General features: G+C 42.7%; 1 protein-coding gene across 1 annotated transcript in view; it reads left to right on the top strand.

The window, feature by feature from the left end:
* The first annotated feature begins 4683 nt into the window (after positions 1-4683).
* The window catches only part of LOC139663805 (trinucleotide repeat-containing gene 6A protein-like), a 39199-nt gene continuing 30481 nt past the window's right edge, over positions 4684-13401 (top strand). Inside the window, 2 exon segments of the mRNA XM_071542552.1 lie at positions 4684-4806; positions 6457-6508. The gene's annotated coding sequence lies outside the window, so the exon portion shown is untranslated.

The following is a 13401-nucleotide window of genomic DNA, read 5'->3' as shown; positions in this document are numbered from 1 at the left end:
TGACATGCAAATCTCTTTTCTGACCTTCTTCTGTCTGTCTGTCTCTCTCTCTCACTCACACTCTCCCTCCCTCTCTCTCTCTTCCTTCTCTCTTCCATAATCTCTCTCTCCTCATTTACTCTCTGTTCCCTTTCCCTCTTCCTCCCCTACTTTTCTATTTCACTTCAATTTTCTATGCCTCTTTCTCCCTCCAATACAATGGTCCTTCCATTTTCACATGTTCCCTAATTCCAGCAGCTGCAGCTGATCACTGTGACCCGTGTGTGTGTGGGTGTGTGTGTGTGGACATTGAGGTTGTGACACCCCACCACCACAAGGGACGTAATAGTGTGTTTGCTGGTGTGTGTGTGTGTGTGTGTGTGTGTACTGTGTTGAGGAGGTTGTAGGTGTGTGTACACATGTATGCAGTTGCATAACTAAATCACAGTCTGTGTGCTGTGTGTCAGTACATGTGGGTGTATGTGTACCTGCATGGGCATGTGTAAGTGGATGGTTCATGTGTTTGCCCAGCTAACCACCTGCAGAATTGTGTGTGTGTGTGTGTGTGTGTGTGTGTAAATAATTAACCCTCTGCCCTGGTTCTGTATACACTGTTCTGTCTGTCAAGGTGACAGCCTTGTCACAGACTATTACCAAACTGACCGCATTGCCCCCTGCTCCCTGTGAACCTATTCACACACACACACACACACACACACACACACACACACACATACATTTAGCTGGGTAGTAAAACAATAAAAGTGTAGCTGTATTGTAAGTGTAGCCAGCGAACAAAAAAATGGTTTCCTCCTGCCCTGGTAAACACACCCTCTCACACTCACACACACACACTCACACACACACAGAGGTTACAATAGGCTACTGGATTCTTGACTCATTTTTATATAAAAGATTGAAACTACTGTATATTGTGATCACCTATGCCTAAATAAATTCATCATTTAAACCCTCTGGATGTTACCTCCATGTTATCATGCCATAACCTACAGAAATCTCATCTGATCTGTTTTGCTCTATTCTATTCTGTCCTCCTCTCCTCTGTCCTGGCCTGGATTTGCTTTGTTCAGGCCGTCTCTGGTCTTTTCTGTTTTGTGGCACTCTACCAGCCTAATCTCATGCCAGTTTGACTCAAATATTTTCGGATGCGTGCGGACATTCACCCAGATCATGTGGGTTCCTTTCAAGCCAGATCTCTCATTTTCACTTTGGTAAACTTGCAAGATGGTCTGGCGTGAGAGGTAAATTTCAGAATGAGGTATGACTATGAGATATGACTTGGTTATTGCCCTGCCTTATGGGTCTGTGGCCACTAGTGTCTGTTTGCATGTGTGTGTCAGACTGCCACCTGCTACCATGTCAGCATGCTCTCTCTAACGTGCCATGCCATCAAATTTGTGCTTTCCTACCTTTCTACCTGCCGCACACAAACATACAGGGTTTGTTGACTGGTGGAATTGGCTGTGATAGCCAAACAATATTGATATGAGGAGTTAAGTCGGGTTGACTGAATTTGTAAATTGAAATACAACACACTACAGTAACTCTCTGGATAATGGCTAACTTCTGCTGTGGTCATTTGGTTGGCCAGCAGACAGAAAAAGCTTCCCAACATATTACAGTAAAAAAACAACATCATCCACATGTATTATTGAAACCCTTTATATGTGATATTCACGGAGCGTACACAACTACGCATCACTTTTGGTTTCTTTTTGACTGCTAACTTGAATTCCCGGCATAAATCTATTGTGGAGCAAAATGACAAAAAAATGTCGTAAACAGAGGTTTTCGAAGGGAAACAGATTGGTATTCTTTCGGTTTCTATCAGAAAAGTGGGAGCAGGCAAAGGAAACAAAGACAGGATGAAAAGATTAAAGCAAAGGAAACAGTAGTAATAATAATATATCTTAGAAGAAACAAATGCCAAACATGTGCTCAAGCTAAGCTAATTGCATTCCAATGGGAAAAGGCTAACTGGCGGGTAGCTCAGTAAAGTAGGTCTGATTAAGACTGTTAGTGAATAATGGCATTTGAAACATTGCTTTGCGTAAACTGTATAAATCATGTAGAGCTCACTGTTTCATTCATACTCACTCATATATTCAATTTGACAAGAATTAGAACTATTTTGTACACACACTGTACACACTACAAGTTGTCAGGTGGCTTATGCTAGCTCATGCTAGCCGAGGACAGTTAGCTTCCTGCAGTGGTGGAAAGTTTACTCATTTATTTACTCAAGTACTGTACTTAAGTACAATTTTGAGGTACTTGTACTTTACTTGAGTATTTCCATTTTATGCTACTTTATACTTCTACTCCACTACATTTTAGGGGGAAATATTGTACTTTTTACTCCATTACATTTATTTCACAGCTATAGTTATTACTAGTTACTTTTCAGATCAATATTTTATATTTAAAACATTTGATCATCTTTATAAAATAACTATAAAATAGCATTGTTATAGATTAGACTACCCAAAAGTATAGCTAAATTGTTAAGATTAGCTTCACGTTGACAACTTTAAAATGCTGCTTACATGTACATGTATGTCAATAAATCAGTATTAATATTCCAATAATTTATGAAAAATATAACTCTAAATGGGGACAGTTTGCATAATGAGTACGTTTGCTTTGATACTCTAAGTACATTTTGCTGCCAATACTTATGTACTTTTACTTTAGTGAGATTTTGAATGCAGGACTTTTACTTGTAATGGAGTATCTTTACATTGTTGTATTGCTACTTTTACTGAAGTAAAAGATCTCAGTACTTCTTCCACCACTGGCTTCCTGACTGTAGTGTCAGGTGTTGTACTAGTGTTTGTCTGTGTTTTTGTGCTATAGGTAAGGTGAGAAAATAAGTGTCCCTTAAATTCTTTGGTTAAAGTTTGGCGACCCAAGTTGGCAACAAGTGAAACTGGCACTGGTTTCCTAAAGCTATCATAGCACTAATACCCATATCCTTGTCATTCAGTGCAGCAAATCAAATCTCAGTACTAGGAATCAATTGGGAAACCCAGATCTGGTCTGTTGCCCAAGCAGACAGCACTTGGCAACCGTCCTAAAGTGCTGGGAGGTTACCCACTGGTCCATATATTATCTAATCTGTCAGTCTTTACCTGGTCAAATAAAATCATTACTTGGCAGTAGATGAACTCTTCTTCTTTCCCTCCCCCCTCACTCCTTCACACAGTCAAATACACACTGATAAGGGAGGTAAATTGTGCACAAGGTTGGGAGTTGTTTTTGCCATTGGTGGGTCAATGGTCATTGCATTGTGACAGTGGACTCACACACACACACACACACATACACACAGGTCTCTCCTCTAAGCAGCAGTAGCAACAGCCTTTGTCTCGTTGGTGAAACGTTGGCAGATTCCAGACTGTATTTGTTTCTCTGCTGTTTAGGCATCTCTCTCTCTCTCTCTCACTCCCTCTCTCTGTATCTCTCTGTCTCTCCCCCTCTCTCTCTCTTATTTTGTATTTATTTTTACATTTTTTTCATTTTTTGACTCCTTTGAGAGGTGTTTTCTTACATAACGGCCAAAGCCATGCATGGTTGACTAAGACAAACTTGTGAAAACAGTAGGGAGATGCTGGAACCCTCCACATTGTGTGTGTGTGTGGGTGTCTGTGTTTGTGTCTTTGTGTTTGACACACAAATCAATGGCATTACACCAGCAAGTACACCACACACACACAGATTTTTTCTTTTCTCTACATGCATTCACAGGTGTACACAACACTAAAGCCAACACTAACCATTTTCTCCGGTAAGGAACGGCAAAATAATTACCTAATTAATGGGAGTGTTGTAATTTGACTATCAATATGAGATTTTTTTAATTTTAGGCCCTTCTTACATTGGTGTTCAGCACATACTTCTTAGACCTACAGACTTTGTTTACATTTGTTTACATTTCTAAAATAATGCTATTATAACCCAATAACAATGTCTGCCTGTTAAGAGCAGTAGTGGCTGGAGATTAAAAAAACTGAGGAGGACAGGGCCTGGTAAAATGCAAGGTAAAAGGACCCAAAATGTATTGCTTTTACGGCTACTACACTCAAGACTTTGCAAGAATACTTTTAAAGGAAAGGGTTAAAAAACTGGGGAATATAATCCTCCCTATACTCTGTACATCATGAAAAATCACCAGTAATAATAAAATCCCAATAGGAATTTAGGATGTGTCTGTAATACTGTAATCATGCTTGACTGCATTTTCAATCAATGGTATCACTTTAATATATCTGTAGGGGCTTATAGTGTCTGTATATAGTGAGCTGGTGACCTTATCATAGCCTACATGGTGGCATGTTTTAATCTTCAATGGAATCACAACGACATTCCTATGATATTTCCATAGAGACTTATAGTTTTGCTGTGATATTTGTATAGCGCCATTCTGAAATTGACCATAGGGTTACTACAGTTCAGTTTCACAAGGGATAGACCAGTCTCACCTGGTCAGGAGTGAAACATAGCCTACAGGTTTTATAGATTTTTATTTCCCCATTCACCAATATTGGCTGTGTTTGGTTTTCTCTGTCAGAGGAAGTGGTGAATGCGTTTCCTGCCCCCCCTTCTCCCCCCTCAGCCAGAGCTGAAGTGAATGCAGAGAGAGGAGGGGAAAGCAAAGCAAAGCAAAAGAAGGTTAGCTAGCGAGTGAAGAAAATGGCGATCATGCAGGACGAATGCCTCCCCTCGTAGATGCTGCAAATGCGTTGAATTTCTTTAGCCTTACAGCCGGCTTTCCTTTCCACTCTGTTGCACTTTATACTTTATAAGGTAAGGTTGCATTTACGGTGTTTTCTTGGCGCGGGGACGGTGCGTTTCGTCGAGCTACGCAGCGAGCCGGGGGCAGGCGGAGCAGACTGGCGTAGTTAGTTGAGTTTGCCCGCTGTTGTTTAGCCACGATTGACCTAACCTACTGTTAGCCTTGTAGCACGTAGCGAGGTGGCTCAGTTGCATTGCAGCTTGCTCTGGAAACGACAAACGCATCGACTGACCATGTAGAAACATTTTCTGCAGGTGACTGGCCGTAACCAGGTGCGTTTGACAGGCTAACTTTGGTATTTGTCGGTTGCTTGACCCGATTGCTTGTGCTAACGCTACCAGTATTAACGGTAGCTAATATATGGCTCCAGGAGCTAGATAGCTTTCCAGCTACGCTCTTTTTCTGCTGTATATCTTGAGTGGAAATCATCATGTATTTCGCAAAATATTACTGCCCCGACATAAGTGGCTACCAATAAGACGTGTGTTTATGAATTTGATGGACTCTTGTGCTTTTCAATATATATTTATGAATTAAAGCCGGGTAGTCGTTGGGTAGCTGTTAGCTAACCTTAGCAGCTAGCTAGACGACGCAGGTTGCCTGGCAGTAACCCCAGACTGTCCGACTGCGCTTCATTAATTTGAAGACGGAACGGGGTTTTAAAATTTTGCTTTTCCACGAGTATCAAAATTTGGTTATAAATGTGATGTTAATGATATTGTGGCTGTATTGTTACCTGCCGAGCTGTATTTTAACCGGGGCTCGCGTTTAACACCCTCTGTCGGCAAAAATATAGACCAGCTTGATTGCTGGCTTGGCTTATCATAAGACTTGTTTTGCAGTTGTTTCACTTGCCTTCACACTGGTCTGAACCTGCTGCAAATACGGGACGGCTAAGTGTAATTTCATTGCAACGACTGTAATTGCTTGCCATGTTCTCGCTCTTGCTAGTCTCTTGGCTGCATTGGAAAAATACCAGGCTAGAGAGAAGCCATGTTGGCTAAGCTGCAAGCCAGGCAACAGCTGAGATAATGGCCGATCAGGACCCGAGCTGTAACCCTGACCTAGAGAGACTCTCTCTTTCTCTCTCTCTCTCTCTCTCTCTCTCTCTCTCTCTCTCTCTCTCTCTCTCTCTCTCTCTCTCTCTCACCCACACACCCACCATTCACCTTGCAGGTGCTCAGGTGGGGGGGGCTGAAGGTGCATTGGCTTGTTCAACCTAGTTCAACCTGCATTTCCACTCTAACTAGGTGAAATAGTACCTTTTAAGTTCTGCAGCCATCACTGTTGAGTCTTGCTGTTTGTTTACATATATTTGGCCTTGCATAGAATTTGTGGGAGAGGTGCAGGTCTTATAACCTGTGCAACCATTGGCATGAGAAATTTGATTTGAATCCTCTTTGCCAGCTCAGATTAGCTGTGGCAGGTGGCGCAGATGAGTACATATCTGTACAACATTCTTGGATGTAGTTTTGGCAAGTGGCTGTTAAGTCATAATAAACCACTAAAACAGCCTAACACCCGGATGTGGGCTATGTTTTGTTGTTTGGTGTTTTTTTTATTTGGCAATAGGTGGAGGAGTGTAGACTGAGATTTGTTTATTTTTTTCAGTTTGCAGATTGTCACGCTAATCTTTTATCTCTTTTTGTTTTTGACTTTAGAGATTTGGAATTGGAAGCTGTTGCCACCAAAGAAACTGAAGAGTCATAACAGGTGAGTGTGCCACCATACACACACACACACACACACACACACACACACACACACACCTCTCCACTACTTTTCAGAGTATGTTTGAGATGTGGATTAAATGGCTTGAGTGTTTGCAAGACTGTGTGCCAATTTGCATCGGCTTTCTGGTAATTTCTCTTTAGATGTTAGCAGGATCATGTATAAGCTAAACCAGTATGTGTGTGTACTAGAAGCCACAGGGCTAGTAAAGGTGTGTGTGTGTGTGTGTGTGTGTGTGTGTGGGTCAGGGGGACACGGGAGGGGCAGCTGTTGCTTATGTAAGCACATGCAGTTCCGTTTGAATTGAATTGGAGGGTCTGGGTCGGTCCAGGCCGCGATGTGCTGAGTAAGCTTTGCTGTTTTAAAACGCTAAATGAGAAGCCGGAGTCCCGCTGTTTTGTGCGTGGAGAGGTGTTTGTGTAGCTCATTGTGGCCATACAGTTGGTCTACATGCAGACACACAAAAGACCCGTGGACCACAAACTAGCCCATCACCCCGCTCCAAAGGCCCTCTGAAATCTGTTTTGTTTAGGTCCAGAATCTGGTTTATTTTATCTCCATTATCATTTTCAATTTCCTGGATTAGGTTTTGGCTTTTTTTTAAGTGTTTGCATAGTTATTATAGGCATCCACTCCATCACCCCGCTGCTCTTTCACATTCCCATCTCAGTCTCCAAAGGTGTTTGTTGTTGTCTGTGTTGGGGAACTTCATTCAAAAAAGTGATATATTATGTATTCAGTGTTTGCCCTTTAACTGTTTTTAGTGGTAGGTTCAATCCCATTCCTGTTTCCAGTATCAGTTGTGGGACATCTCAGGGTTTGAAAATCACTTAGCTGCTGACATCATAAGGTATGGACTCATTGTTTTATTGTTCTAATCTATTAGTTTGTTTTGGGTTAAATGATAAGGCTAGTTGATGTTTGCTTTACTTTTTCCTAGCACTGGGGGCGATTTTCCAGCTGTATGTGGGGGTGACTGCTGCAGAACGAATGTGAAAGGGAAACACTATTAATACCTCTGATTGTCTCGGTTATTTGAATATTTTTCCATGTAGAGCAAAGTAGTACATTTATAGTTTTATTGCTTCTGAGTTTCCCCACACGATAACAATCAAATGGCTTGCAAACAAACCAACGCGCAGTTTCCTCACACGGATCATTCATGTTTGATTTGATCTAAAACAAGGCCCATTGTTTTAGACACATTTAACTAAAATGTAAGCCTTTTATATAAGCCTAATATGCGTTTCGTCCTCATTAGCTCAGTGGAATGTGTGCATTTCCACAACAGTGAGAATTCGGAGTTACATAAATAACTTGCTGCCAACAGTTTATTGTCACTTTTGAGGTCATTTAAATTTCTATTCATTTCATTTAGAAAGGGGATTCACTTACATAAAAAAAGAACTCATGTCTCACTCTACACATGCCATTTGGTGGATGCTTCTATCAAAAACCAATCTGTAATATCTCAAATGCATACATTCATAGCATGTGTGGCTCCAGCAGGATTACATTCTGTAAAAAAGAATATTAAGCACTCTGACTCTGAAACCCATTATGCATGTGAGCCCTCAACTCTTAACTGCTTGTGAGGGTGTTCCATCCTTAATCATAATATAATGAAAGATGATCTGTAAACAATAGAATGTCGTGAATAGTCTTCTCTTCATGTCTCTTCTTTTTAGTGGAACAATAGCTTCACTTTTACCTTGAGTTGGCCGACTCAGTGTGGTCCCCAGCTTACTGTTCTGTAGACATGTTGTCATTCTTGGCTAATGATATGAAGAGTTTTCACTAGACGTGTGTGACGTTGAGGAGCTGTAAAGTAAAACCAGATGATTCCCTGCTGAAGCAACACATTTCAGATCATCTTATTGTATTGGGGATGTAATACAGCAATGCTACAAATTCACAAGGTGTTGCAGGGCCGTTGCTGCCGTGGGTGGGGATCAGGTAGTTGACCATTGCCCCTCCGAGCAGTAAAACCACACCTGCAGATCATCATGAGACCGGAACAACCGAGGACCAGAAATGCAGCGCCTGATGCCGTTGACCTGTGCACAGTGTGCAGGCTCAGACAGGACACAGTTACAAGTTACATGAGGAAGTGTACAGGAGCAGGGTAGAGGGGCAATATTGCCTTGAGCTTTGCAAATGGGATTGAATCGGTGTGGGTGATATAGTGAGCTGTAAGCAACAGATCGGCATTGTCACAACATTTTGACTTCAATACGGATACCAGCCCAGGTATAATAGTTTTGATTCTAAAACAATATGGCAAAACATCTTAAAATGATCTAGCTTTAAGGCTTTAAAAAGTATTAAAATGTCTTAAACCCAGGTAGGTCTATTATTTTATTTTGTCCATGCAATGACTGGATTCTTTGATTACTGCAGAACATGGTTTGTGGTACAGTATACATTCTATTTGCTTTACTAAATACAATTGGGCTCCGTAAGCCTTACCAATTAATCTCCTGTCACTTTTTCGCCGGCTTTATTTTTATTATTATTTTGCTTTTTAAATTGGTCTGAAGTTCAGTTGCAGGTAGAATTAAAAAGGTTCTCTGAAACCTGCAAATACCCTGAGCAAGTGTTCCTGTAGGACATAGTTTAATGCAGAGCTTGCCCCACCCTCCCATGCTAGCAGCAAAACACCACAGTCATGCAAACTGAGCACATGATGATCATAAACCGCATGAAGCATGATTTTCTGATAAGACGTGAGGCAGACTCGGGCTGTGTATATTTACAAGGATTTAAGTTTGACGACCTTAAACATGCTACAAAACGCTACAAAGTAAAGCACCAGCCGTGGAACTACTCTATAGTATTGTGCATGGAATGAGCTCCCCTGCACTGTTTCAGTATCCGTGCTCCATGCAATAACGAAACAAACGATGCGGGGGCGGGGGATGCACTTCTAGGCAAAAAAATACCAGCCTATATTGCCCGTCTTATCGTGACCCGAAATGAACCAGCCCGAAGCTTAACGGCGCTGTTGAAAGTGATTGAGCACTTGCGGATTAGCTGAAAGAAATGTAACGTCTTGCGATGTCAGCTTCACAAAGCGCTCGCTGCTGGGTCGTTTGTGCTGAGGAGATCCTCGCCGTCGTCCCCGCAATTGAGCGATGTCTTTCCTGGACGTGGGGGGGCCCTCCGGCGCTCCAGCCTCTGTGAGAACATGCTAATGCAAATTGATGCAAATGACGTGGTGTTGTACATGCAAATTAGCCACGCGACTACCCTCTGGCTTTTGTTCTTCGGGGGACAGACGAACCCTTGTGAGTGTGTGTGTGTGTGTGTATGCGTGCGCTCGTTTGTGTCGGTGTGCGTTTGGGACGCACATGCGATGCCGTGTGTGTGTGTGCATAACACTACTTCTACAAGCCTACACATGGAATCAATATTCTGTTTCCTATTAATTTGAAAATCCTTGCTGGCATCGTAGCGTGACTCACTACCGGGAGCGAGAAACACTCCTACAGGGTCTCGGGATGAAGCACTCCAAAGCTTCACATTTCTAATCTGTAAAACCTCAGGCACCCAAACAGAGTTTAAGATTATTTTTAAGGTATTTCTTGCTTTATTTGACAGCAGGCAGCAGAGGGCTGACGGGGAAGATGGGTGGGAGAGAGAGAAATCCCGCGCCGCACTCTCAGTATGACGAGAGCAGAGCAGAAGTGGGTTTAAAGGTGCTGAATGTAGCAAGGCCTTTTTAAGTTGAGAAAGTAAGGGAGAGAGAGAAATAGAGCAAGAACTAAAGGGGGAGAGAATAACAGCAATATAGGGCATTTGTCAGACCTAAACCTAGAACGTTGTGAGCACATAGCACATGGCTCAGTCCACTTTATTCACCATGACATCCAGGCGACCCAAAGTATTAAAATATTCCTCACAGCCTAAAATGTATCTTGTATTCTATTGTGTAGGCTAGTAAAATGTGTATCAAGTTATTACACTGCTAACCTACTATCCTGTCGCACTGTACATAACATTGCCAGTGACCTTTAAAACTATTTTCCTCATCTCTCCTGCATCTCTTGCTCTGTATCCCTCTCAGCCCTCCCCCCGTCTCAAGAAAGGAAAAACAAAAAGAGGCTGTTAGTGGAATCAACTCTCCACTTTATAAAAAGCACCATTGCTGTTTTACAGACTTAAAACGAAGCAAAGACCATATTTAGAGCTTATGGTATTTTAGGAAAGCGACCCTTGTTCAGCAGTCTGGTGATGTGTATGTCACAAAGTGAAAATATTGTCTGATTTTAGAGCTGGTAGGCGTTGGGAAGCGGAGGCACAACAAAAGGATATATTTTTTTTGTGATATTAGATGGAGAGTTATCTAAGAACCATGTGGAACATGGAATCCCACATAGACTGTATATCTGATGGGAAGCCAAAAAACAGGAATTATGCGAGCAGGCTGCCACATCTGTGATATTTATAGCCTTGCTACCTGGGCAAGTTGACATTCCCTGAACCCTGACCCTTGACCCCCACCCCCCATGACCTCCAGGTGAGGGGAAAGTGTTGCGGCTTGTTGTGGCGCAGAAATATTTCAGATATCGAATGGGAACAGTGTTGAATTTCAATGATGGCCTGTCTCTCATGCCAACATCACACCATGTAGCAGCTGGAAATAATTCCTAGCACTTGTTTTAATCTGCACTAGTGTGGAATGGGTGGTGTTTACCATATACAGACGATCCACATAAACCCAGGTAAGTTGTCAATTGTTGGAAGTGTCTTAAATGTAACTTCTTTTCCTGTAATTGTCTCAGCTTTCTCATCGTCTTTCCTGTGTGGCGAGCTCCACCCATCTGGCACTAAAGTAGGCTAAAACAAACCATAGCGCATATTTGCAAGTGCAACTTTGTTCCCCTCCCCCCCTTCTTCTCTCGTTCTTACTCGCCTTTGCTTCTTTATCTTTCCTTCTGCTTTGGTTGACTTCTGGTCAACCCCCCCCCCCCCCCCCCCCCCCCACCCTGTCAGCTGTAGCTGTCGGGGGATGGGCAATTGTTGTTCTACTCATAAACAGATGCTGTCCCTAGTGTGTGTGTGTGTGTGTGTGCGCATACACTCCAGGAGGGCCCCCATCGTGCGCTGTTGTTGTTGTTGAACCTAGAGCCATCTGCTGAAGCACTTGATGGTCGGAAAAGGAGCGGAGCTGGGGAGGGGAGGAAAGGGAGGGGGAAGGGTGGGAACGGAGGGTGAGGGGTGGGGGAGGAAGAAGATGGGGGTGGGGGGGGGGGGCAAGGGGTGGGAGCCACAGGGTGTGGGCTGGTGGAGTCGGGGGATGTCTGAAGGTGGCATGGAGAGGGGGGAATGGTATTGAATGGTAGGGAGTGTTGGAAGGCTAAGGCAGGGGAGGTGGATTGGAACGGCTGGATGGTGACATTAAGAGCCAGGGGTGCCGGGGGGGGGAGGTGGTGACAAGGGTGCTGAAGCATGAGAGAGTCGGAGGGAGAGGGAAGATACACTCACTTCCCCTGCGGTCAGCCGTCTGAGTGGAGGGAAGAAACACAAAAAAAGTTAAAGCAAAGATAGTAAACTAAAACTAGATTTTAAAAAAAGGAAATGCTAGAATCTAGATGCCATCTCCTCACCCTTATTTATATTGATATATTTTTCATTTCAGCCCAGTCTTGGTGTGTGCTGTTGCAGCTATATATATTTTTTTGGTGTTTGTGGTCCCTTAACTTCAGTAGTTTTTGTAGCCTGTGGCAGAGTAGCCAGCCAGCAGTGATCAAGTCATGCAAATGTAACTGACAGTGCCTGCAGGATCCAAGTGCAGCCACGGACCACAGAGGCAACTGTTGGCTTCTTGCTTTAAGAGCCGTTTGTCCTGCACTGCCTGGGGCGGCACAGGCCTGACTTCACTGAAAATCCCCAATATTCACATCGTGATCATGATTGTTAATTAGTCTCAGTGATTTGAGGAACACATTCATTTTACTGCACTTTTGGCATTACATCAACATCTTAACTACTGTTCTGAAATGTTTCACTATTGCTGTCATGCCAGTATTCTACGATTTATTAATTGTGTAATCTATTTGCGATATACAATTATAGAATAATTGTGCAGGCCTAGTGCTATTCTTCAACCTTCAAAGTGTTTCCCGTGTGTCTATTTTGTGCTTTCTCTAGTGCCCCGCTTTTCCTGTTGAATGTCTTTGGCAAAGTGTTCTTTCTTTCTTTTTTTTGCCACGTCTACCCGAATTGGTATTTATTTATTTTTGGGGTGTAGGCTACAGCGGCTGGTAAATGTCAAAATTGGTTACCTGCCAAACCTACCTCCCAAATGAGTGGCCCAACAAGCCTGTAACAGTTTAAAAGTCACGGTGAAGTTTAGGACTGCAGCAGACAGCAGACAGTTTTTTGTCTCACACCAGCCTCACACCTCTGGCAGTTGTCAGGCCTCTATTGGCTGGTGTGAACTGCTGATGTGTATTGTCACATCTTTGTATTGCATAGAGTAAAGTTAGCAGCCATGAAATAGATGACATCCAAAAATGACTCCTCCTGCAGTGGCCGGTAGACCAAAGACACTTTCCTGCTATAAATCTAGATTGACCATTTGGCTGGTGTTATTTTCACACGCTGAATTGCAGTAACTGAGTTGTCCTTGTAATGGAAATAGTGTAGTTTGATTTCAATCATTTTATGAAATGTTTTCTCATTAATTCAACAATCTAAAAATGTGTACTTTTCATCAGCTTTTGAATGATTTTTTTAAATCTGAATTTACCCTTGCATAAGACTTAAATGTCATCGAATGTCTAACTTTGTAACCAGGGCAGGAAGCAAAACCTTTTGCCGTTCGGCCGCCGTGGATCCGAAAGTTCACCATCACCTTTCACTATTTAACC

The sequence above is a fragment of the Centroberyx affinis genome, unplaced genomic scaffold (genome assembly GCF_046629955.1).
Source record: "Centroberyx affinis isolate AG114_WGS23_722 - 3 ecotype Tasmania unplaced genomic scaffold, CSIRO-AGI_Caff_v1 ptg004124l_1, whole genome shotgun sequence".
Taxonomy (NCBI): Eukaryota; Metazoa; Chordata; class Actinopteri; order Beryciformes; family Berycidae; genus Centroberyx; species Centroberyx affinis.
The sequence above is the reverse complement of the archived record's forward strand: the minus strand, read 5'-3'. Positions and strand labels throughout refer to the sequence as shown.